Consider the following 26,210-nt stretch of genomic DNA (forward strand, 5'->3'; position numbering starts at 1 on the left):
GTATAACATATGAATATATTTAAGCAAATATATTCATGTATTTTATAAAAATTCTCCATTTTAGAAGTTATACTCAACTTCTAGTTTAGAAGAAAGCCAACATTCATGTTAAGTTCATCAAATTTAGACAATTCTGTAAATAAATACACATCCTAAGATATTTCAAAAGCTTTTGAAAGGCATAATATTTTCATATAATTATGACAGCATTAAAATTCTCCATGAAAAACATGTGAGTTTTAGTCTAATGCTATTGAATTAGCTTTAAAAATTCAAGGTATGAGGCTAGAGAAATGATTGCAACACAGCAATTACACATGGCACTTAAGTTCCGTAAATGCTTTAACGTGTAACATACTTTTGAAAATCAGTATGGTCCAAAAAATTAGCTCTGAATGCTAGCGGTGCCCGAAACAATGGCTAAAATTAAGGGTGTGCCAATGTCTTGCCTTCGACACTTATTTTGTGTTGCCTCCAAACTCTCCTTTCCCCTGCTTTAAGAGTTTATGATCCAAACACTCAAACCACCTTTGGGTAAAAGTACAATTAAAAAAAAAAAAACCTGCTTGGGATCAATTTTGTTAAATCTTCATTTCTTTGTCTTTGTTCCATAGTTATTCTTTTGTTGTCTTTGCTTTTTAGACTTGAGATATAATCGAAGAGTAGCGTGTGCTCGATTTCTACAGATGAAGGGGTGAGTTAAGGACATAGTGGCAGACCTAATTTAGAATTCTCCTACTTTTGTATACTTAAGTCAAATCCTTAACTGAATTCTAACACAGAGTTTGTTATTTACAGATGCCCTCATTAGCCTCTCTCTCGCTGTGGAGACAGATACCTTCTTTGCTTCTATTAGTTCTCACCAGATTAAATTACTTGCATCAAGGCACTATTACACTTCCACTGGAGCTAGTGCTGTGTAGCAAAACAACACCGGTAGGGAGTGAATGGTTATCAAGAGAAAGTTTACTTTCAGTGTTAAGAATTAATTTAGCCGAATTGGTGCAGTGAAAGTGGTAAACACAATCCCCTCACTGGTGTTTGTCAGGGTGTGTTATATCACCCTGGATTGCTTTGTCAATAATCTGCCTGGCCTGCAAGCTAAAAATCTAAGATTGCTCGGATGACTGACAGGCTGGAGATAGCTGATAATTCTAAGGAATTGGAGGTGTAAAATCTTCAAGGACCATGTCTACAGTATAAATGCCAGGGTATCTCCACATCACTCTGTACTTACAAAGGCAACAGCATTGTTAATGGCAGCCTGTCTGTCCATCAAGTTTGCTACCGGCGGATTTATCCCTTTTTCACTCCTTATCTTTCTTTGCTGTGTTTATTTCGAAACCAGCTGCAGAATAAATTGCCTCTTGTCTTCACCTCCTACACTGAGTACAATGATATGTTCTGTAAAGCTTAAAATCATGGTGTTTTTCAAGCACTCCTTTTTCAGAACACTGACTTCTAATTTTGTTTGTTTATGAATATGTATTTTTTTTCCTCCTATGGAGGTTTTCAGCAGAACACTAAAAATGACTCTTATTTACTTGATGAGTGCTCAGGCTCCAGATAAAGGTGTATATGTGATATTTCATAGAAAAGAAACAAATAGAATTGAGATAACCATTTTGTTACTGTCGTGAATAATTCATTAGATCTGTTTTAATCAAATTATTAAAATTAGTAAACAGTGGAATAATTTGGAAATATAAAGTATACAAATAGAACTTGATATATAAATAGAGATATATTTCTATGAAACAGTTTTCAGCATTTAATCAAGTGTAAAGTATCCACCCTTGATGCACATCTACCCATTTGCACTTTTCCAACTTAGGACTGAGAGGGAAGAACAGGATTGTGGTTGGGAACATATAAAGATTGAAATTAGAGTTTACGTAAAATGCCCAACTTCTGCTTTTATCCAAACCTTCCTGTTTTGCTGGTAGCCAATCACTTTGGGAACATTTGATTAATCTTACTAAAGGTGATTATACATATGCTTTATGAACCAACAACTTCTCTCCCAAAGATATACAGGTATACCTTATCCAAAAGAAACGTAAAAGAACATGAGCAGTCAATCATCAAAACCAAACAATGCCCATAAAATATGTATGCAAAATACATATACACAAAATATGGCACATGTATAAAGCTTTTTAATATGGGTAAAATAAAAACAATGTAAGTGTTCATTAACACTAGAATGGATAAATTGTGCCATCTCTCTCTCTCTCTATATATATAGAGAGATGATAGATATAGATACAGATATAGATACAGATATAAGTTTTTTTTTTAGTCCAATGCAATATTATGTAGCAATGAAAGTCAAGAAAATACAGCTATGCATAACACATAGCCAAAGCTCACAAACAATTATGAGCCAAAGAAACGGGGCACACATTCAACGATTCACTCCAAGTTCAAACCTAGTCATAACTAATGAACTAGAAGTGACCACAGGGACATGGGCTGGGCATGAAGCAATCTCAGGAATTCTGATAATATACTGTTTCTTCAGATGGGTGCTGGTTACATGTTGGGTTTGTTTGTTGGGTTAAAACTCATCAAGATATACACTTATTATATGTGAACTTTTCTGTGTCTATATTAATAGTTCACAAAGTTTAACATTTAAAAAGTGTCCCTATCTTCAGTCAGCGCTTGTAACTACTTATTAAGTTGTAATTGTCAGGCATGTCCCCTATTCTCTCTAAAAGTTCTTTGCAGAGGGAGATACAAGTAAGAAAAAAGGGAAAGTGGACTTTGAGTAACAAAGAGTTCTCTACTAATCCACTGACATTTAGCCACACACACATACACACTCATCTGTGTATATTTAAGTCAACTTGGAGCCTCCTAAATTGGTAAGTAATGAAGCAAACATTTATCAGTCATTATTTTGCAACATAAAAAATTCTTGAATTCTGCTAATTATTTCACAGGCAATAGGCAGTCATTTTTACTCAGGCTGGTTATTATATGCACCATCAGAAATAACATTCATTCATTTATTCATTCGTTCCTCAAATCTTTTTGAGAAATGTTATGCTAGGGCCAAGAATGTGAAAGTAAGATGCAGACTCCTTGCCTTTCCATGGAATGATTTTTTTTTTTTAAATAAACCTGTCAGCTGTTTATTACCTATCAGCATTTTAAGTGCTATTTCAGGATGTCCCATTGCTTGACTAAAGAAGATGACCAATGGTTTATTTCCATTTTTAAAGTATGATCATTATGACATAAATTATGTAGCTTGGGCTGCTATAATAAAACTCCACTTGTAGAGGTGGGAAGCCCAAGATTAAGCTGATTGCTGATTCGGTTTCTGGTGAGAGCCCTGTTCCTGGCTTGAAGATGACCAAATTCTCACTGTAACCTCACACAGCTGAGAAAGATTTGTCTCGTTTCTGGTCTTTTCTTCTAAGAGCACTAATCCCACTATGAGGACCTCACTCTCATGACCTCAACTATACTCATTTACCACAAAGGCCCCATCCCAAAATACTACTATATTGGAGTTAGGGCTTCAACATAAGAATTGGAGGGAGGGATATAGACATTCAGTTCATAAAAGAGGCAATTATTGGGTGATGACATATTTTAAAAGAACTGTCTTTGCCCCTATGAGCTTCTGGCCATTATGTCATTGCCCTCCCTCCTTCCTCACCTTCTTGTCTTTAACAATGACATTAAAAAATAGTAAAGAATGTATTTTCTAATTCTAATTCATTTTATACCTGTGACAGTAATTAAGCGGGCAAATTCATTACTATCATTACCACTAGACTTTTCTCATTACCACTGCTTTGATATAAAGTAAATGAACAATTACAATAGAAATCCATTATCAAAATTGTCTTGTATGTAAAAAATGATTTTATTCTTCAAAATGATATCCTCTCAAACAATCAGATTAACTGGAAGATGTAGTTTCTAGACTTTAAAATTTGAACTTAACTTTTAGTTAATATTTTGAGTGTAAAAACCAAGGTATCATTACAGATCTGTTGTTTTCAAAGTTTTAATAATTATTTTTAACGTAAAAATATTTTATGAATAAAAAAAATTAAAAAAAAAAAAAAAGGGGCGCCTGGGTGGCGCAGTCGGTTAAGCGTCCGACTTCAGCCAGGTCACGATCTCGCGGTCTGTGAGTTCGAGCCCCGCATCAGGCTCTGGGCTGATGGCTCAGAGCCTGGAGCCTGTTTCCGGTTCTGTGTCTCCCTCTCTCTCTGCCCCTCCCCCGTTCATGCTCTGTCTCTCTCTGTCCCCAAAAAATAAATAAACGTTGAAAAAAAAATTAAAAAAAATATTTTATGAATATTTACCCTATTTAATCTTGAACAAACATTTTTTTTTCTGGTAGAGTTATTTTTATTTATAACAACACAGAGTTAGATTCACCTATGACTCATTTCAGTTGTGTTAACAATTCTACCTCACCATTAAACCAACCATACTCACTCAATATATTTAATTCCTTAAATAATGTTTCACTGTATTTCATCGATGCCGAACTGAAAAACAAGTCTGGGACGTTTGGATTACATAGCTTTAAACATCCAACTGTTGGAAGATGAAAACTATGATGTGCATCTAGCTGTGTACTTTTGGAGCTGTTGCAGTAAAATCAGAATAGATATGAAGCAAACCTTTTAATCACACAAGCTTACTATATATTTTTTTATCTCAATGGTTTCAGAATTAATACTTTAGCATGTTTGTCTACAGACTGAACACTGAAGATAATGATTTTTTTTCTTCTCTTGGGCTTTGAGCAAGTTGTAGAGCATCATGGGAAGGTGCATCATCATGAAATGACAATAGCAATAATCTCAAAACAGTGGCCCAGGAAGACACAACCAGTAGGATGTAGGTGGCATTCTAAAAAAAAAATCCAAATTGTTATCTCCAATATTCCTGTGAATGCTAGCAGATAATAATGGCTGGTAAGACTTAATAAAGGATATAGAAGAGCATTCCAGGTGAGAGAACCTGATATACATCCATATGGAGATGACAGAGGTGTCCAAAGAACTTTGATTAGACCAGCTGGGCAAACAAACAGACCTAACTTAAAAGAGAGTAAAAGAAAAGGAAGGACAGGTAAGGAGAGAGATAGTTTTAGAATAAATTTGGCCAGAGAGAAACTATTGAAAATATCTCACTATAAAAGTGACTTAAAAATGGTATTTTTTTAGGTGTTCATCTAAAGGCATTCAACAAAGATAATGAACCTTCAGGAGAAGACATGAGCAGAGAAAGACTTTTAAGTAGCTATTGCTATATCTCAGACTAAAGTTGACCTACAGAGCCTGAGCAATGTCCATGTTAGTTGAATAAAAGACCAGAGAAAATTTAAGAACAGTTGACTCAACTGAAGAGTAAATTTTGTTGATTTGTATCAGGAATAGTTTTTTTAAAAATACATGTTGTAAGGGGCGCCTGGGTGGCTCTGTCGGTTAAGCGGCTGACTTCGGCTCAGGTCATGATCTCACGGTTTGTGGGTTCGAGCCCTGCATCGGGCTCTGTGCTGACAGCTCAGAGCCTGGAGCCTGTTTCAGATTCTGTGTCTCCCTCTCTCTCTGCCCCTCCCCTACTCACACTTTGTCTCCCTCTGTCTCAAAAATAAATAAACATTAAAAAAATACATGTTGTAAGAACTAGGCAAAGTAATGTACACCATTATGGATATCACATATAATATAATATATGGGAAATATTGAACTTTTTGTACTTCTATTATGTAGAAAATTTGCCAGCATACTATCTTTATGGTTTAGGATTCACATAATATTTCAACCATATATAACTATTTCATAATAATGTAAAAAGTCTTCACATGGATAGACTCTATGATGAATACCAGTAAGCCTATATAGCCAAATCTGCCCTATAACAAATTGCAGCGCAGTGACCTTAAGCAAGAATGCCTCTTTAGGACTAATTTCTTAATCTGTAAATTGGTGACAAAAATGGTATTTACCTCTAGGGTTGTATCAGTTATTACTATGCAGCTGTGAAGGTCAACTGGCATTTTTAACATGGTACCTGGAAATCTGCTTCTCCAAAGAGCTATCTTATACTTAAAAGCAGTTGATAATCTTGCCAATTGTTTTACTACAAACATGAGCCATCAATCTTTCCATCTTCCAATAGTGGTTTCCCCACTGCATTCTCAACCCCCAATAACAATGTCCTTTTTCCTTCCCAGCCATTACTCTACCCGGTTCTAAAGCAAATGTTACATGATTTAGGTTTCTGAAGGGGCCCACCCATTTCCTCAAAACTTAGGGTCTTGAAACAAAAGGAGGTTACTGTTTTTCACAGTTCCTAGATTAAATCCCAGTGGTATTGCCTGTGCTTACTCATGACACTTCTTTCAGATGGTGAGTTGGACGGGGGCTGGACTCAGCTAGGCTGGCTGGGCTTTACTCTCCTTGAGGGTCTTTCATCTTTAAGACGATTGGACCAGGCTTCTTCACTTTGTGATAATAGCAGCAGTCCAAGAGGGCAAGCTCCAAAGTCCAAGCACTTTTCAAGCCTCCATCTCCAACCCCTATACTAATGTCACACTGTTCAAGTGAGTTGCACTGCCAAAGCTAGAGCCAGTACTAGAAGGGACTACAAAAGAGAATGTTATGTTTTATTGGCAGGCATTACTATACCAAAATACCTCAATGGCCTACAACAAGGATAAAATAATGCATAGGAAATACTAGCATATGCCTAATAAATAGTAGGTGCTAGGGGCGCCTGGGTGGTGCAGTCGGTTAAGCGTCCGACTTCAGCCAGGTCACGATCTCGCGGTCCGTGAGTTCGAGCCCCGCGTCGGGCTCTGGGCTGATGGCTCAGAGCCTGGAGCCTGTTTCCCATTCTGTGTGTCCCTCTCTCTCTGCCCCTCCCCCATTCATGCTCTGTCTCTCTCTGTCCCAAAAATAAATAAACGTTGAAAAAAAAAATTAAAAAAAAATAGTAGGTGCTAAATAGATGTTAACTACTATTAAAACCTTAGTAATGGTTTCCATAATTGTGTATTTTTTAACTGTCAATCTTACCAAAGAGCTACTTTACTTTTTCTTTATAAACTTGACCTAACAGTTTTCCTATGGATTACTTCTGTTCTTAAGCCAACACCTGTTTTGACACAAGACTTGGTATTTGGATTCAGCTCCTAAAGTTAATTCCAGTTTTGAAATATATCAATAAAAATTAGATATTTCATTGAAGATTCCTTAGGGCAACAGACAAGACAGTTTACACTATACATCACATCACAGAAACTTAATTAAATTTCCCTTAAAATTTCCTCTTCTCCCCCAAATTCTTCTGTCCTATCATCTGCTTTATCTCCTCTCTAATAAGCCTCCAAATCCTTTCCCTTTGCCTCCACACTTCAGCTCCCATCCTCATCAAGTATCCATTACTCAGGTAGACAAAAGTCAGATGGGTAGCCTTAATTAACATCCTATCTTTTTCTTTTCCAGTATGCCTCCAACCATATATCTCTAACCTTTTCAAGGAGAATAGGGAAAAATTTCAGATGTTCAAGTCAAATATTATTTAAAATAAAGAAAAACAACTTTAAACAAAAAAAAATATTAAGAATTAGACTAATATAATGCATGGCTGATGCTCAGGATATAGAGACAAACAAGGTAGTTTCACCAAAATTATTAGCTTTCATGTCTGGCCCTAAACAAAGCCCTAAGATAAATGGGCGAACACACACACATTCAAAGTGCTTCAGGAACACAAAGTAGGAAGCATTTGGAAATGTCAGCAACATGAGCTCTTACTCTAAAAAGACTCAGCATTGTGTATTGGTAGTGACATGCACAGTACTTTCTTGAAACTCTACTTATTAAGAGTGTTTTCTTCAGTGTCTCTCTTTCTTACTCTCTATGTGAACTTGAACTAATTGTCTCTGTTGTATACTAACTGCAGACCCTTCTTTAATCCCTGACACAGAATCAAGCTCACAGTTTCTACTCTCAACACCTGCTATTACCCTTTCCTTCAAATAGGCCATTTATCCTGACAGTAAGTAAACCTTTCTGGGAAGTATTCCTTGTGGAACTGTAGTTTGTCTTTCAGATTATCTGAAAGATCAAATTTTAAGTTCTTCTTTGATACTAAACATAGGTCTTTTCTTTCTATGAAAAAGCTTAGAATGTACCTTTTTATTTCAGGTGGGAAACACCCTGGAGGGATGACAGTAAGCAACATTTAAATTTATATATAGAAAATGCTTTGAAAACCTCTATCTTTTCATATCAAGTCTGATATAAAGGATAATATTGCTCAAGAAATGTTATAAAATGGTCTTTATGTGTTTCTAAGTGAGAAAGACATTGGCTACCGGAATAAATAAAACCTTGGTCATTCAAATCCTTGTTTTATTTTTTTTTGCTGTTTTTAAGAAAAAAAAAATAAAAGAATAGACAAACTTTACCAGCTGAGTAAGTTTTTGTTTCGCTTTTTTGTTTGTTTGTTTTGTTTTATGTGAAACACTATGAGTTCTAGGCAAAATAATCACCATCAGTTTGAGGAAGGAGAGATTTTTGTAAAATATATGTAATGGAGTTCCAGATATTAGATGGATTTAAAGTGACACAAAAAGCTATTAACAAAACTGTTTTTTTGTTGAAGACATTCAATAACTAGATTGTCTATAACAGGATTATCTTGTGAGATAAACCCTACATTTGGACTATGGTAAAATAGCATGTTTGATAAACTATAGAGGCAAGAGTGTGAGCAGATTGATGTAGAAGGTCAAAATAGAATGTTCTTCTATATTCATAACTGCATATTTGTGTGCTTTCTGTATTACTTAAAATCACCCAATTTGTTTATATACTCACTCTTATTAGCAATTTACTTCAGATTTTACAAGTCTTTAGACTACTTATTTATAAAGTGAAAATAATTGTTCCTTCCTCTCTCAGTTTCTCACTAAAAGTTAAATGACATATACTTCTTATCATATTCTGTGAAGTCAGGGATCTCTATGCAGGAGTTTCACACGTAAAAAAAGAATCAGCAATCAATAAAGGAAAAAAATGAACAAATATTCTAATTTCCATGAAAAGTTAATATGAAGTTAATGGATTGAACTGTTAAATGTCAGAAATGGTTGTTACTTTACATCATACGCAAAAATAAACTAAAAGTGGATTAAAGACTTGAATATAAGACCTGAAGTCATACAACTCCTAAAAGGAAACAGGTGGTAAACTCCTCGATATTGGTCTTGGTGGTGATTTTTTTTTATTTGACACCAAAAACAAAAGTAGTAAGAGCAAAAATTAAAAATTGGGGCTACCTCAAACTAAAAAGCTTCTGCACAGCAAAGGAAACCATCAAGGAAATGAAAAGAAAACCGACCAAATGGGAAAAATACTTGCAAATTCTGTATGCAATCAGAGGTTAATACCCAAAATATATGAAGAACTCCTACAACTCAATAGCAAAAACAATCTGATTAAAAGATGAGCAGATGGTCTGACTACATATTTTTTCAAAGAAGGTATAAAGATGGCCAATAGACCCATGAAAATGTACTCCCTAATCATCAGTAAAATGAAATCAATTCTATGAAATATGATCTCACACCTGTTAGAATGGATATTATAAAAAAGACAAGAAGAAACAAGTATTGGAAAGGTTGTGGAGAAAAGGAAACCCTTGTACTGTTGGTCGGAAAGTGGTACAGACATTGTGGAAAACAGCACAGGGATTCTTCAAAAAAATTAGAAATAGAACTACTGTAGAATCCAGCAGTTTCACTTTTGGGTATTTAACCAAAGGAAACAAAAACACTAAGTCAAAAAGATATATGTACCCCTAAGCTCATTGCAGCATTCCTTATATTAGCCAAGACATGAAAACAGCCTAAGTGTCCACTGATAGATGAATGGATACAAAAAAAAGTAGCACACGCGCACACACACACACACACACACACACACACACACTCACACACACACACACAGGAATATTATTCAGCCACAAAAAATCAATGTGATTGTGCCATTTGTGACATCATGGGTAGACAATGGGGAGGGCACTATGCTAAGTGAAATAAGTCATATAGAGGAAAACAAAACTGTACCATTTCACTTATATGTGAAACCTAAGAATAATCACAACACCACAACACAGCAACTCATAGATATAGAGAACAGTTGAGTGGTCGTCAGGGGCAGGTGGTGGGGGTGGACGATGAACAAAATAGGTGAAGCTGTTCCACAGATATAAACTGCAGGTCATAAAATAAATATAACATACAGCCTGGTAACTATAACTAATAATAATGTATTATATATTTGAAAGTTGCTAAGACTACACCATAAAAGTTCTCATCACAAGAAAAAGTTGCAACTGTATGGTAATGGTATTATTTTGACTTATTATGTTGATCATTTGATACATGTATCATATCGCTACATTATACACTTAAAACTGATATGTTATATGTCAATTATATATGAAAAAAAGAATTGAACTTGGTTGAAAGATGTATACTACTAGATGTAAACCCAATTATAAGGCTATAGTATTCAAAACAAAGTGATATATATGTACAACAGAAGACAGAAGTGAAATAGAACAAAGTATCTAGATTTAGATCCACACATATACAGTAATCTAAGTTAAAGCCAAATTACTATTGCCATGAAAGAGTCTGCAAGATAAATGAGGCTTAATCAAGATTTCCGTTTAGGAAAAAAAAACATAAAAATTAAATTCTACCCCACATGATACATAAAAAATCAAGTGAGATGGATCATAGACTTAAATGTGAAAGGTCAAACCATAAAATTTTGGGGAGATAACATACAAAAACATCTTCATGACCTTGGAGTATGCGAAGGTTTTCTTATATAGGACACTAACAGTGAAAAGCACTAACCCTAAAGGAAAAGCTTAGTAAGTTGAACTGCATTAAAATTAAAATCTCATTGCCATTAAAAAAAAAAATAGAAAATGCAAATGTAAGGAATAGAGTGGAGAAACTTGTTTGCAATACATAAACATGAGGTAGGACTAGCATCCCAGGAGTAAAGAACACCTCCAATAAGAAAAGACAAATAACCATAAAGGTAAACAAAAACACTTCACAAAAGAGGACATGCAAGTTGCCAAGATGCATACAAAAATTACTTCTCAAAGAGGTGCAAATTAACACCTGTGACCTATCACTACATATCCATAAAAATGACTAACAGGCTAAAATGACAATAGCAAGAATGTAGAGAATGCCCATAAAATGCTGGGAGAAGCTTAAATTGGCCAAAAGATTTTAAGAAAACTTATTTATAGTACCCACTAAACCATTAACTATGATCCATTATTCAAAATATGTGTAATATATGATGTATACCAAACAGTTGCAAAAACAGTGCCATTAAATTGAACACTTTAACGATATTGATTAGGTTTTAGAATTTAGTGAACACCAAATTGCAAAAACGGTAAAAAAAAAAAAAAAAAAGAGAGAGAGAGGAAAATATAACAATTAAAAATAATCTACAATATCTGTTAACATCTTAAAATATTTCCTTTAAAAAATTTTTTTTTCTAATTGGGGAAATATTTCATTATAATGTGGATTTTAATCGTTGGGATCATACTGTCACTTTATACACAGTAACGAATCTGGCTTTCATCATGTTTATACTTTCTAAGAGTATTTTATATGATTGTTATTTTCTTATTTTGGATATTTATAAAACTTAACCCATTTCAAAATATGAATATAAAATGAGTGGAATCGCTACAGTAAAGAGTAGAAACTTTTTTTTTTTTAGTAGTCTCTACCCCAGGGTGGAGCCCGATGTAGGGCTTGAACTCAGTACCCTGAAATCAAGACCTGAGCTAAGCTCGAGTCCAACACTCAACTGACTGAGCCACCCAGGCACCTCAAGAGTGAAAACATTTTAAGGCTCTGAGACATTTTACAAAATTACACTTCATCGGTTTGACAATGATTTTTATGCTACCCAGCAATGTATGATAGCATGTTCTCAGAACTCTAACTATAAAAAATACCAAATTGCCAGTTATATATTTTTATTTACATTATTTTTTATGAGAAATGAGGCTGTACTTTTGCCACCCTTTATAGCTTATTTTCACCTTTTGAGAATGTTCAATGTTCAATTTACTCATTGGTGGTTACTACTGTTTTCTAAGTGACTGGTGAGAGTCCTTTACTAATTATGGATATTCATTTTTCCCATGATATTTCATGTAAGTTTTGTTTCTCAATTTGCTCATCTTTTTACCCTTTTGAATGTAACATCATTGTCGTGGCTTCTTACTGAGTCACCTTAGTTGGGCTGGAAATGGCATTTAAAGCTCCCTGTACTGTATGGCTCTAGATTCGTACCAGCTACAAAAGAAATTTGCCTGAATTTGGAAGGGGGAGGTGAAGCAGCAGCCACATCTTTTATGCAAAGAAGATTAGTGTAGAATACCATGCCTTGAGGCAGGTCACACCCTTACTCACCTATCTGAAGTCTCACTTTGATGACCGGGGGGCCTTCCTGCTTCTTACTTTCCCAGGACTGCTGAGGGTACAGGTCTATGGTAAAGGGCAGCAGCTGCTCTTCCATACTTCCCCTGCAGTAATTGGAGACAACAAAAGAATGATGTTGGTGCCAGTTCATCCTAGTGAGTCCTTATCCTGGGTATTGTATATACCCAGCTGTCCTTTCTGCTGCTGGTCTGACTGACACCTCATGGCCATTTGCAAACAGCTTCGCTCTCAATATCAGATGCAGAGAAAGAGCATTGCAAGGAGGCCTCTTTCCATTTCCATAATTGAGTAACTTCTAGTCCTTATATAAAATCCCTTACTCTGTATCACTTATGTTGGTCGGCTTCTTTAATAAAGAAGAGTCCTAAAGAGTAGCGACCAGCCACATGTGGCTGTTGAGCAACTTGAAACGTAATTAGTTGGAATTGAGACGTTCTCTATCTATAAAATACACACAAGATTTCAAAGGTAGTAAGAAAAAAATTATAAAAATATTTTAGTAATAATTCTTACCTTGACTACATGTTGAAATAACATTTAGATATTTTGATTTAAAAATAAAATTAATTTTAAAAAATATTTTTAATGCACCTAGTAAATATTTTAACAGTGCAGAAGTAGCTTGCATTTGTGGTTCCCCTTATATTTCTATTGGACAGTAATATTCCAGAGGAACAGAACCTTAGGAATAAGTTTTCAGAATTGACACTAAAATATCTGGAATGGGCCTCATACCTAATAAGACTAAAGACATCGATGTTTCTATTTTTTTTTTTTTTTTGGTGAAGGGAATACACATAGTCCAAGGAAAGCACAGGTAAATCAGGTATTTAATTATTACCTGTAAACATCTGTAGTAAAGGATGTACAGAAGACAAAGCATGGTGAAACTAAGTTGTTAATGATATAGAAGATTATAGTGAAAATAAGGAACATGCTTTATTAAGATGAGTGCTTTCTTCAAAGTGCATTAAAGAATCTAGGAAAAGAAAGGTTCATGCAGGGCTAGAAATTACCAGCCTAAGATCTGGATAAGGGACCAAATGCTTCCATGGCTGCCCCAAAGAAACATCTCCTCTGTAGTGACAGGGCCAAAGCTTCTATAAAACTAACCAAAAGTCTATTTCTGAAGATGGCTGTATTACAATGAAAATTAAATTAAAAAGTTTGGGTTATGTAATATTAAAGTTAGACCAGTTATTGAGAAGAAATTAAACCCTGAAAATGGAATTGGCACAGCTATGCTTACTTCAGTGTAACTGGAGACATCAAACGCCTAAATTCTGCTGAGCTTCATTTGCCGGTAGAAGAAACCTTTCCTCTCCTGACTGAAGTGATTCTCTCCTTGGATGAAGAATCTTATAAAGATTTGTATTGAATGTATTGTCTTAGGTAGTTGGCCATGTCTAGAGAAGTTTGGTTTATTGCCTGAAACCTAGAACCAAATATGGCCTATACCAAATGAACTTGAAATACCAGGACACCTTCGGTACAATATAAGAGAACATATAGGGATACTGGAAATGCTACATTAGGAACACCTACCTTATCACCAATCACCATGACACAGCACACCATGTCCACCCAGAGGGCCCGGGAGACACTCTTTACACCAAGATGATGAGAAAAGCACTGCAGGGGGAGCAAGGGCATCTTGAAGAGCTCAGTACTGGCTACACACTATAGACCTGGACTTACTGTAGGAATTGCTATCATCAAACTGACCTCCCCAAATACAATGAAGATGATTACATGGCAGGTATGAAGGACAGTATTTAGTCACCAAAGACAAGGCAAGTAGAGTCACTATACTAAAAAGTGGATCCATGGCATAATAAGGGGAGACCTTTGGTGTTGTCTAGTTGATCACAGTAGAAACTGAATGTGTTGCCATTGCTAATCTCAAGTCATTGAGTGATTTTTGCTTCACAGACAGCAGCTCACCGTTATGAATTAGACACTCATCTAATGCATTCTGTAAACTCCAGGACATAAACATCAAGTTCTGTAAGGGTACCAATTAAAGCCCCCTTTCCTACATTTAAAGTAAAAGAAAATTACCCTGTAGGAAGGAGGTAGGAAAATGAACATGTGTATAGTGAGGAGTAAGGGGAGAAATAGATAGAAATAAAAATACCCACAGCTTTCTAAATAATCTCCTTCTAATAGTCCCCTTCTTACCCATGTTATATCCTCAATTTGGAAGACTAAATACCTAGTGAATGTTCATTAAGATCCTTCTTCAGGAAGGGAGGGGCCAAGATGGTGGGGCAGCATGGAAGTTTTGTTGTTGTTGTTGTTGGTTGTTTTGCCCTCTCATCCTTGAAATGCAGCTAGATCAACACAAAACCATCGTGAATACCTAGAAAACTTATTTGAGGATTAAGACAGCAACCTGCACATCTAGAACCACAGAACTCAGCAGGTCACAGAGAGGAGAACCGGGGGAGAAAGAAGCTGTGGAGAGTAGGGAGATGATTTTTCTTGTGGAGAGAGGATGAGTACAGGAAAAGCACTCCTCCTCCCCTCTCCCCACCATGAAAGCAGCTGGAGAGAAAGAGACAGAGTGGAAACAGCTGCAAGGACTGAAAAAAAAAGGGAGAAAGGAGAAAGGCCAGGGTTTAAATTCCATTAAGACTCTATAAACAGGGGAGCACAGAGGCTGAAACTCCATAGCTCAATACCTGGAGAGCTCTGGTGGGAAGGGGGAATCCCCAGGAGCAGAGCGGAATGTCCGAGAGGTCCTCAGGCCACATGGAAAGAGGTGGTTCCCCTGCTGGGAGGACATTTGGTAGAGGCTGTGCGGCCTCTACCACAAAGGTCCCAGTGGACCCCAGAAAACAGCCACATTTGCTGGTGGAAGTACAAGGATTTTTAGGATGAAGGCTGGTGCCAGATGTGTGTTTTGATTTACCACAATCCATGAAACGCTGCTGCTAAATGATCATGTGAACTTTTTCTGGGACAGACTGGCACCCGGCTGCAGTCTCTGGGCATCTGCATCAGCACGATCTTATGAATGTTCTTGGGGGAAGGCCAGCACCAGACATTGGTTGGCAAGACCCTCTCCTAGGGGGTCTGAGTGGGTCAAAGCTATAGGGCCCTCAGAAATGATGGGTTTGGAAACACAGCCCCATCTAAGATAACACTTGGGAGGGAGGTGCCACCTGGCAGACTGATAGCTTGGTCAGGGACAGGGTAGAAGCGGGGAGTGGACAGAAGCCAGAGGTAAAGGAGGGGTGCTTGCTTTCTGGTCCCAGAGAGCACAGAGTTCTGATACTAGAGACTGGGTAGCTGGGTGACACCATTTTTACCCCTCCCGCACATGTGCATACAACCTACACTCGTGCCACAACCATCCATCCCAGCTCCATCTAGTGGAGAATGGAGTTGTTACACCAAGCCTCCCCCGCCCCCCGCCAACTGGGCTAACTGCTCTAAAGCAACACTGCAAGTCTCTTTGCCTGATTAGTTTGTGGACTATAAAGTGCTTCATAGTTTGACTTCTAGGGGAAACCGTATGTAATTCCAATCATATTTCATTCTGTTTGCTCGTCCATCTATTCTTTTCTTTTTCTTTTTTTTTCTTATTCTTGAATACAGGAAGAGAAAAAAATATTTTTATTTTTTTATAAAAAAAGACTTAATTTTTTTCTACCATATTTTTACTTTCTTGTAAATTTTTTAAATTCTACTTTACTTTGATCATTTCATTTTATTGTATTTTATCGTATTCATTTTTTTTTTTAAGTTTTCAAATGTTTTCCGTTTTTTTCTTTTTCTTTTTGTTTTTTCTTCCCCCCTTTTCTCTATTCTATCAAGCTTCTTTCAACAACCAGACCAAACACACCGGGAACAGCATCCTTTATTTGAATTTTTTATGTTGTTTTTAATTTTTTAATTTTTATTTTATTTTATTTTATTTTATTTTATTTTATTTTATTTTATTAATTATTTTTCTTCCTTCAAATTTTGAAAAGAAGGAATACACCCCAAAAGAAAGAAAAAGGAAGAAATGACAGCCAGGGACTGTATATGTATCAACATAGATACAAGGCAAGATGTCTGAACCAGAATTGAGAATTGTGATAATAAGACTACTTAACTGGCGTTGAAACAAGCATAGAATCCCTTTCTGTGGATATGAAAGAGATAAAATCTAGTTGGGATAAAATTAAAAATGCTATAACCGAAATGCAATCTCTAATGAACGCCACAGCAGCAAGGACGGATGAAGCATAACAGCAAATCAGTGATATAAAGGGCAAACTTATGGAGAATAATGAAGCAGAAAAAAAGAGGGAAACTAAGGCAAAAGAGAATGATGTAAGAATTAGAGAACTCAGTGACTCATTAAAAAGGAGTTAACATCTGAATCATACGGGTCCCAGAAGATGAAAAGAGAGAAAAAAGGGGTAGAAGGTTAATATGAGCAAATCATAGTGGAAGTCTTTCCTAACCTGGGGAAAGACAGAGACATCAATATCCAGGAAGCACAGAGAACTCCCATTAGATTCAACAAAAAACAACAATCATCAAGGCATATCATAGTCAAATTCACAAAATACTCAGGCAAGAAAAGAATTATGAAAGCAGCAAGGGAAAAATAAGTCCTTAACCTATAAAGGAAGACAGATCAGGTTTGCAGCAGATCTATCCACAGAAACTTGGCAGGCCAGAACGGAGTGGCAGGATGCTCAATGTGCTGAATCGGAAAAATATGCAGCCAAGACTATCCAGCAAGACTGTCATTCAAAACAGAAGGAGAGATAAAAGGTTTCCCAGACAAACAAAAACTAAAGCAGTTTGTGACCACTAAACCAGCCCTGAGAGAAATTTTAGCAGGGGCTCTCTGAGGGGATAAAAGATGGAAAAAAAAAAAAAAAGACCAAAAGCAACAAAGACTACAAAGGACCAGAGAATGCCAACAGAAACTTTAACTCTGCAGGCAACATAATGGCAACAAATTAATAACTTTCAGTACTCACTCTAAACGTCAATGGATAAAACACTTCACTCAAAAGACATAGGTTAACAGAATGGATAAGAAAACAAGATCTATCTATATGCTGTTTACAAGAGACCCTTTTTAGACCTAAAGACACCTTCAGATTGAAAGTAAGGGGATGGAGAACCATCTATTATGCTAATGGTCGCCAAAAGAAAGCCGGAGTAGTCACACTTATATCAGACAATCTAAGTTTTAAAATAAAGACTGTAACAAGAGATGAAGAAGGACATTATATCAGGATTAAGAGGTCTATCCACCAAGAAGATCTAACAATTGTAAACATTTATGCTCCAAATGTGGAAGACCAAAATACAGAAATCAATTAATGACAAACATACAGAAACTGATTGATAGTAATATCGTAATAGTAGGGGATTCCAACACCCCACTTACAGCTATGGACAGATCATCTAAACAGAAAATCAACAAGGAAACAAAGGCTTTGAATAACACACTGGAAAGAATGGACTTAACAGATATATTCACAACATTTCATCTAAAGCAGCAGAATACACACTTTTCTTGAGTGCACATGGGACATTCTCCAGAAGAGATCACATAATAGGGCACAAATCAGCCCTTATGTACAAAAAGATCAAGTTCATACTGTGCATACTTTCAGACCACAATGCTATGAAACTCAAAATCAACCACAAGAAAAAATTTGGAAAGATAACAAGTACCTGGAGACTAAAGAACATCCTATTATGGAATGAATGGCTTAACCAAGAAGTTAAAGAAGAAATTAAAAACTACATGGAAGCCAATGAAAATGATAATACCACAGCCCAAAACCTCTGGGACACAGCAAAGGCGCTCATAAGAGAGAAGTATACAGCAATCCAGGCGTTTCTAAAGAAGGAAGAAATGTCTCAGATACACAACCTAAACTTACACCTTAATGAGCTGGAAAAAGAACAGCAAATAAAACCAAGACCAGCAGGAGACAGGAAATAATAAGAATTAGAGCAGAAATCAATGCTATCAAAACCAAAAAACAAACAAAAAACAGTAGAACAGATTAATGAAACCAGGAGCTGGTTCTTTGAAAGAGTTAAAAAAATTGATAAACTCCTAGACAGTTTGATCAAAAACAAAAAGGAAAAGACCCAAATAAGTAAAATCAAGAATGAAAGAAGACAGGACACAACCAATGCAGCAGAAATAAAAACAATAATAAAAGAATATTATGAGCAATTATAACCAATAAATTAGTCAATCTGCAAGAAATGGACAAATTCCTAGAAACAAACTACCAAAACTGAAACAAGAAGAAATAGAAAATTTGAACAGACCCATAACCAGGAAAGAAATAAAGTTAGTAATAAAAAATCTCCCAAAAACAGGAGTCCAAGGCCAGTTCGCTTTCCAGGGGAATTCTACCAAACATTTAAAGAAGAGTTAACTCCTATTCTTTTTTTTTTTTCAACGTTTATTTATTTTTGAGACAGAGAGAGACAGAGCATGAACGGGGGAGGGGCAGAGAGAGAGGGAGACACAGAATCAGAAACAGACTCCAGGCCATCAGCCCAGAGCCTGACGCGGAGCTGGAACTCACGGACCGTGAGATCGTGACCTGGCTGAAGTCAGACGCCTAACCGACTGCGCCACCCAGGCGCCCCAACTCCTATTCTTTTGAAGCTCTTTCAAAAAATAGAAATGGAAGGAAAACTTCCAAAGTCATTCTATGAAGCCAGCATTACTTTGATTCCAAAAGCAGACAAAGACCTTACTAAAAAGCAGAAATACAGATCAACTTCCCTGATGAAAATGGATCCAAAATCCACAAGATGCTAGCCAACCAGATCCAACAATAAACTAAAAGAATTATTCACCATGACAAAGTGGGATTTATACCTTGAATGCAGGGCTGGTTCAATATCTGCAAAACAATCAATGTGATACATCAATAAAAGAAAGGAGAAGAATTACATGATCCTCCTGATAGATGCAGGGAAAGCATTTGACAAAATGTAGCATCCTTTCTTGATCAAAACCCTCAAGAAAGTAGGGATATAAGGATCTTACCTTAAGATCATAAAAGCCACATATGAATGACCCACCACTAATATCATCCTCAATGGGGAAAAAGTGAGAGATTTCCCCCTAAGGTCAGGAACAAGGCAGGGATGTCCACTCTAGCCACTGTTATTCAACATAGTATTGGAAGTCCTAGCCTCAGCTATCAGACAACACAAGGGAATAGATGGCATCCAAATTGGCAAGGAGGAAGTCAAACGTGCACTCTTCACAGATGACATGATACTCTATATGGAAAACACAAAAGATTCCGCCAAAAAACTCCTAGAACTGATCCATGAATTTAGCAAAGTGGCAAGATATAAAATCAATGCACAGAAATTGGTTGCATTCCTAGACACCAATAATGAAGCAACAGAAGGAAAATTAAGGAATTGATCCTATTTATAATTGCACAAAAACCATTAAAATACCTAGGAGTAAATCTAACCAAAGAGATGAAAAATCTATACACTGAAAACTACAGAAAGCTTATGAAAGAAATGGAAGAAGACACACACACACAAAATAAAATGGGAAAAGATTCCATGCTCCTGGACAGGAAGAACAAATATTGTTGAAGTGTTAATAGTACCCAAAGCAATCTATCCATTCAATGCAATCCCTATCAAAATAAACCAGCATTCTTCACAGAGCTAGAACAAACAATCCTAAAATTTTTATGGAACCAGAAAAGACCTGAAATAGCCAAATCAATACTGAAAAATAAAACCAAAGATGGAGGCATTACAATCCTGGATTTCAAGATGTATTACACAAAGCTGTAATCACCAAGACAGTATGGTACTGGCACAAAAACAGACACTTAGATTAATGGAACAGAATAGAGAACCCAGAAATGGACTCACAAATGGATGGCCAACTAATCTTTGACAAAGCAGGAGACAATATCCAGTGGAATAAAGACATTCTCTTCAGCAAACGGTGCTGGGACAATGTACATGTACAGTGACATGCTGAAAAATGAACCTGGGCCCCTTTCTTACACCATACACAAAAATGAACTCAAAATGGATGAAAGACCTAAACATAATACAGGAAGCCATCAAAATCCTCGAGGAGAAAGGTAAAAACCTCTTTGACCTTGATCGCAGCAACTTCTTAATATGTCTCCAAAGACAAAGGAAACAAATGCAAAAATGAACTATTGGGCCCTCGTCAAAATAAAAAGCTTCTGCATAGCGAAGGAAACTATCAGCAAAACTAAAAGGCAACCTATGGAATGGGAGAAGATATTTGCCAATGACATATCAGACAACAGGTTAATATCCAGAATCTATAAAGAACTTTTCAAACTCAACACCCAAAAAAGCCACAAATAATCCAGTGAAGAAATGGGAAAAATAGATGAATACATTTCTCCAAAGAAGACATCCAGATGGCTAACAGACACATGAAAAGATGCTGAACATCACTCATCATCAGGGAAATACAAATTTAAACCACAATGAGATACCACCTCACACCAGTCAGAATGGCTAAAATTAACAACTCCGGCAACAACAGATATTGGCGAGGATGCGGAGAAAGAGGATCTCTTTTTGCACTGCTGGTGGGAATCCAAACTGGTGCAGCACTCTGGAAAATAGTATGGAGGTTCCTCAACAAGTTAAAAATAAGACTACCCTACGACCCAGCAATTGCACTACTAGGTATTTATCCAAGGGATACAGGTGTGCTGTTTCGAAGGGGCACATGCATCCCAATGTTGATAGCAGCACTATCCACAAGAGCCAAAGTATGGAAAGAGCTCAAATGTCCATTGACGGATGAATGGATAAAGAAGAAGTGATATGTATATACAATGGAGTATTACTCCGCAATCAAAAAGAAGAAAATCTTGCCATTTACAACTACATGGATGGAACTAGCGGTATTGTGCTAAGCGAAATTAGAGAAATATAAACATCATATCACTTCACTCATGTAAGGAACTTAAGATAGAAAACAGATGAACCAAAAGGAAGGGAAGAAAAATAATATAAAAACAAGGAGGGGGACAAAACCTAACAGACTCTTAAATACAAAGAACAAACTGAAGGGTGCTGGAGGGGTTGTGAGTGGGGCGATGGGCTAAATGGGCAAGGGGCATTAAGGAAGATACTTGTTGGAATGAACACTGGGTGTTATACATGGGGGATCAATCACTGGAATCTACTCCTGAAATCATTATTGCACTATATGCCGACCAGCTTGGATGTAAGTAAGTAAGTAAGTAAGTAAGTAAGTAAGTAAGTAAATAAATAAATAATCCTTCTTCAGGAATGAAGGACTCATTTCCCTATACTCTGGAACTGTAACCACCTCACAGCTTTCTCTATCAGCCTCTTTTATGAATTGTCTTCATCTGAAGACAAGTAACTTGCTCGAGTTCCAGAGGAAAATAAAAGACTCAGGGAAGTTATAGACTTCTGACCATCTTAATGGCCTGAGTTATCAGTGCCCCAACACACACTGGAATCTAGAGATGGCTGACATATATTGTCTCTATGTCTAAAAGAAAATTCAGATGAAAACAGTTGAACTTTGACATCTTATAATTAGTGCTTCCTACTGCAAGCACTCACCCAGGGAGACATATAAGAACACAAGAATGTATAAGAAAATCTAATTTCTGCTTTCTTGACTATATTGTTCTCTCATGGCTCCCCACTCCCCACCCTGCCATTCAATTTTTTTTTTCTTTTTGGAAACTCATGTATTTGTAACTACCATTCTTAGTTTTCAGTATTGTTGAAATTTGTAATCTCCTTTTCTGTCCAATTTCTTTCCTGAGTAGCTAAGTTTCCTTTACCTTAGTCTGGAATATAAGTACATTTTTTCCAGGTTATTGTTTCTGCCATACTCATTGACAGACACAAAGTAATTTGATCACTTCATTCAACTTATTTTTCCCATTTTCCCCCCAGAGATTTACCATCATATATCTATAATTTGAAAAGTATGTTTTTAACTGCAAAATAAAGGAAGTAATATATTTCTTTTTTTTTTTCAACGTTTATTTTATTTTTGGGACAGAGAGAGACAGAGCATGAACGGGGGAGGAGCAGAGAGAGAGGGAGACACAGAATCGGAAACAGGCTCCAGGCTCTGAGCCATCAGCCCAGAGTCCGACGCGGGGCTCGAACTCACAGACCGCGAGATCGTGACCTGGCTGAAGTCGGATGCTTAACCGACTGCGCCACCCAGGCGCCCCAGAAGTAATATATTTCTACATTTACATGTTAACATTCTCCCAAGAGCAAAGCTCATGCATTTGAATTTTGAGATTGTGGCATATAAGCTTCCTGAAACTCCTTTTCATATTTCAAAATAACAAATGGATTTTATTTTATCTTTTCTGAACTTCAAAATAATATTTGTTTATTTTTAAACAATATATTAAAATAAAAGAAAATATCAGCTGGGTCTCTGCAGAAATTATCACTAGTAACCTTATAGGTCTATGTTGTTCTGATTTGATTCATAATTTTATAAAAATTAAATCATACTATATATGCTGTTTTCATTTGGTGATAGGAAGTTCTCTATACTAAAAATATAGAACTACATAATTTTCATGACTAAAAAATCTAAACCAATATACCAATTCTGTCACAATGAATAGACTTAAAACAATTATTTTTCTGTTCATGCCACTAGAAATTTAAACTATCCCTTATTGTTGCCATCTGCTCACATTTTGGTCCCTTTCTTCATCACCTAACATATAACATAGCTCACTGTTTTCTTCTCTGTCATCCTAACTTCAGTTATCATCCTAAAAGCTTTCAATGTGAACAACACAATTAAAACAAAAATTTTTCATTTCTTTGACTTTTTCCTTACCGTTGACATCATTGTCACTCTCTCATGTACAAAATCTTGTGATCAAACCCTGGTTTTGTCATTAAATCAAATGAATTAGTTTCCAACAACCTCATCTTATTTCAGATCACCTATTCTTCCCTATTAGTTGTTCTTTTGACCTCATTGGAACCTCGAGGGCAATGACTCTTCAACTTTGTTCCTCTTCATAAATCCCCATTTTTATTTTAAAAGTATAAAATAATTTACATCACATTTTAAATTAATATCTTAAGTTCTCTTTCTCATATGTTTACATCATACCTTCTTAGAGAAATTCCAATCCAGAAATAACCCAAATTACATCCCATACCTATGCCTGGAAGAACATACACTAAGTGGGAATACTGACGCTGCTACTACCATTAATTCAGTCACCAAATTTTACAGGCCCTTTAACATTGTTTCCTTTGTCAGAGGAAACACCTTAGACACCTTGTCTACTCTCCTTCTCAGTGGATCTACTTCAAAAGAATAAAAAAGAATAAAAAATATCTATTGTTTAAAGCCTTTGCCACATTATCTTCCAAGAAAAAAAGGAATTATTATTTATCACATATTGTAACACAATCTTTCAATTCTGGTCTGGATCTCCAAGCCTAACCACACCGTAATCTCACTTCTCCTGCTGTATTTATCACCAAGTTACTCCTCTAATGTAACTTCTCCGTGCTAAACGTATATTACTGTCTTTGAGGGGTTGTATTTTTATACATGTATGATGATTAATCTAAAAAGGAAATTAAGAAAATAATTCTATTCACAATAACACCAAAAATAATAAAATACTTAAGGATAAATTTAATAAAAGGAGCCAAAACTCATACTGTCAAAATAATAAAATGTTGTTATCCAAGATTTTTAAAAATCTAAATGCATTTTATAAAATATCCTGTTTGAGTCAAAAGAGTTAACATTAAAGTGCAAATACTCAGTAAACTATCTACATATGCTACTCAATCCATATCAGAAGCTCCAATGACTTCTTTGTAGAAACTGACAAATTAATTGTAACACCCATTTGAAATTCCAAGGACCTGGAATAGCCAAACAATTATGAAAAAAAGAAAGTAGGAGGATCTTGACTTTCTACTTTCAAAACTTTCTACAAAGCAGTGGCAATGAAGACTGGGGTACTAGGGGGTACCTGGGTGCCTCAGTTGGTTAAGTACCTTACTCTTGATTTTGGTTCAGGTCATGAGCTCATGGTTCATGAGATGGAGTCCCCCATCATGCTCTGCACTGACAGCACAGAGCCTGCTTGGGATTTTCTCTCTCTCACTTTCTTGCTGCACCACCACCTCCAAGTAAATAAACTTAAAAAAAAAAAAGAAGAGAAAGAAAGAAAGAAAGAAAGAAAGAAAGAAAGAAAGAAAGAAAGAAAGAAAGAAAGAAAGAGAAAGAAAGACAGACAGACTGTGGTACTGGGACAGAGATAGACATATAGAAAAATGGAATAAAATTGAGAGCACAGAAATAAATGCATGCATCTATGGTCAATTAATTTTTGACAAGTGTGCCACAACCAGTGGTGGGAAAAGAAAAATATGTTCACCTAATGTTCCTGCAACAAGTGAATAGCAGAAAAAGAATAAAGTCAGATCCATTTCGTAAACCATATACAAAAATCAACTCAAAATGCATAAAATAATGAAATGTAAGAGCCAATACTCTAAGACTCTTAAAAGAAAACAAAAGGGTAAATCTTTGTGACCTGGGATTTTGCAAAGGATTCTTAAATATTACACCAAAATCATGAGCAACAAAAGAAAAAAAAATAGATAAATTGGACTTTTTCAAATAAAAATTTTTGTGCTTCAAATAAAAAAGTAAAAAAGACAATCGATGGAAAGAGAGAAAATATTTCCTAATTATATATCTGATGAAGGACTGGTATCTAGAATATATGAAGAATCCTTACAATTCAATATAAAAAAATAACCCCATTAAAAATTGGTAAAGGATCTGAATAGTCATTTTTCCGAAGAAAATAGTCAAGTGCCTAGTAAGTACATGAAAGATGCTAGACATCATTAACTGTCAGTAAAATACAAATCAAAATCACAAGAGACAACATTATTCCTACCAGCATGGCTATATTAATAAAAAAAAAAGACAAATAGTGAGAAGTATTAGTGACAATGTAGAGAAAATTTAACTTTCAGAGCCTACTAGTGGAAAAATGGAATAGTACAGCTGCTTCAGAAAATAGTTTGGCAGCTCCCCTAATGATTAAACAGAGTTATGATCCTCTACTATGTATATATATATATACAACAAAAATAAAAACGTATATCTAGACAAAAATATTTTATATGAATGCTTGTAGCAGCATTATTCATTATAGCTAAAAAGTGCAAGTAATCAATGAAACAACCTAAATATCCACCAACAGAGTAATGGATAAGGAAAGTGGTATATACGTACAATGGAATATTATTCCTACTAACAGGAATGAAGTAATGACACATGTTACAGCTTCTATGGATCTTGAAAGCATTATCCTAAATAAAAGTCGCCAGACATGCATGCTCATGTATTATATGATCTCATGCATATGAATCTCTGGAATTGGAAAATCTATACAGACACAAGAGAGATCAGAGTTTGCTTAGGGCCTTTAAAAAAAAAAACAAATAAAAAAACAAACAAGAAAACTCTTCCTTTCTGTTCCAAGAATGACAGTGGTCATTCTGAGGTGAAGAGAGAAAATTGGGATTGCTGTTGAAGGCCAGTCCTGCCTGCATGGACAAGAGCCCTGGG

General features: G+C 35.9%; 1 long non-coding RNA gene across 1 annotated transcript in view; it reads right to left on the reverse strand.

The window, feature by feature from the left end:
* LOC123378951 overlaps positions 1 to 26,210 on the reverse strand; it is a 155,786-nt gene that overhangs the window by 38,683 nt on the left and 90,893 nt on the right. The window contains exon 2 of the long non-coding RNA XR_006583097.1: positions 12,521 to 12,633. This is a non-coding gene — a long non-coding RNA (uncharacterized LOC123378951). The remainder of the gene's footprint in view (positions 1 to 12,520; positions 12,634 to 26,210) is intronic.

The sequence above is a fragment of the Felis catus genome, chromosome A1 (assembly GCF_018350175.1).
Source record: "Felis catus isolate Fca126 chromosome A1, F.catus_Fca126_mat1.0, whole genome shotgun sequence".
Taxonomy (NCBI): Eukaryota; Metazoa; Chordata; class Mammalia; order Carnivora; family Felidae; genus Felis; species Felis catus.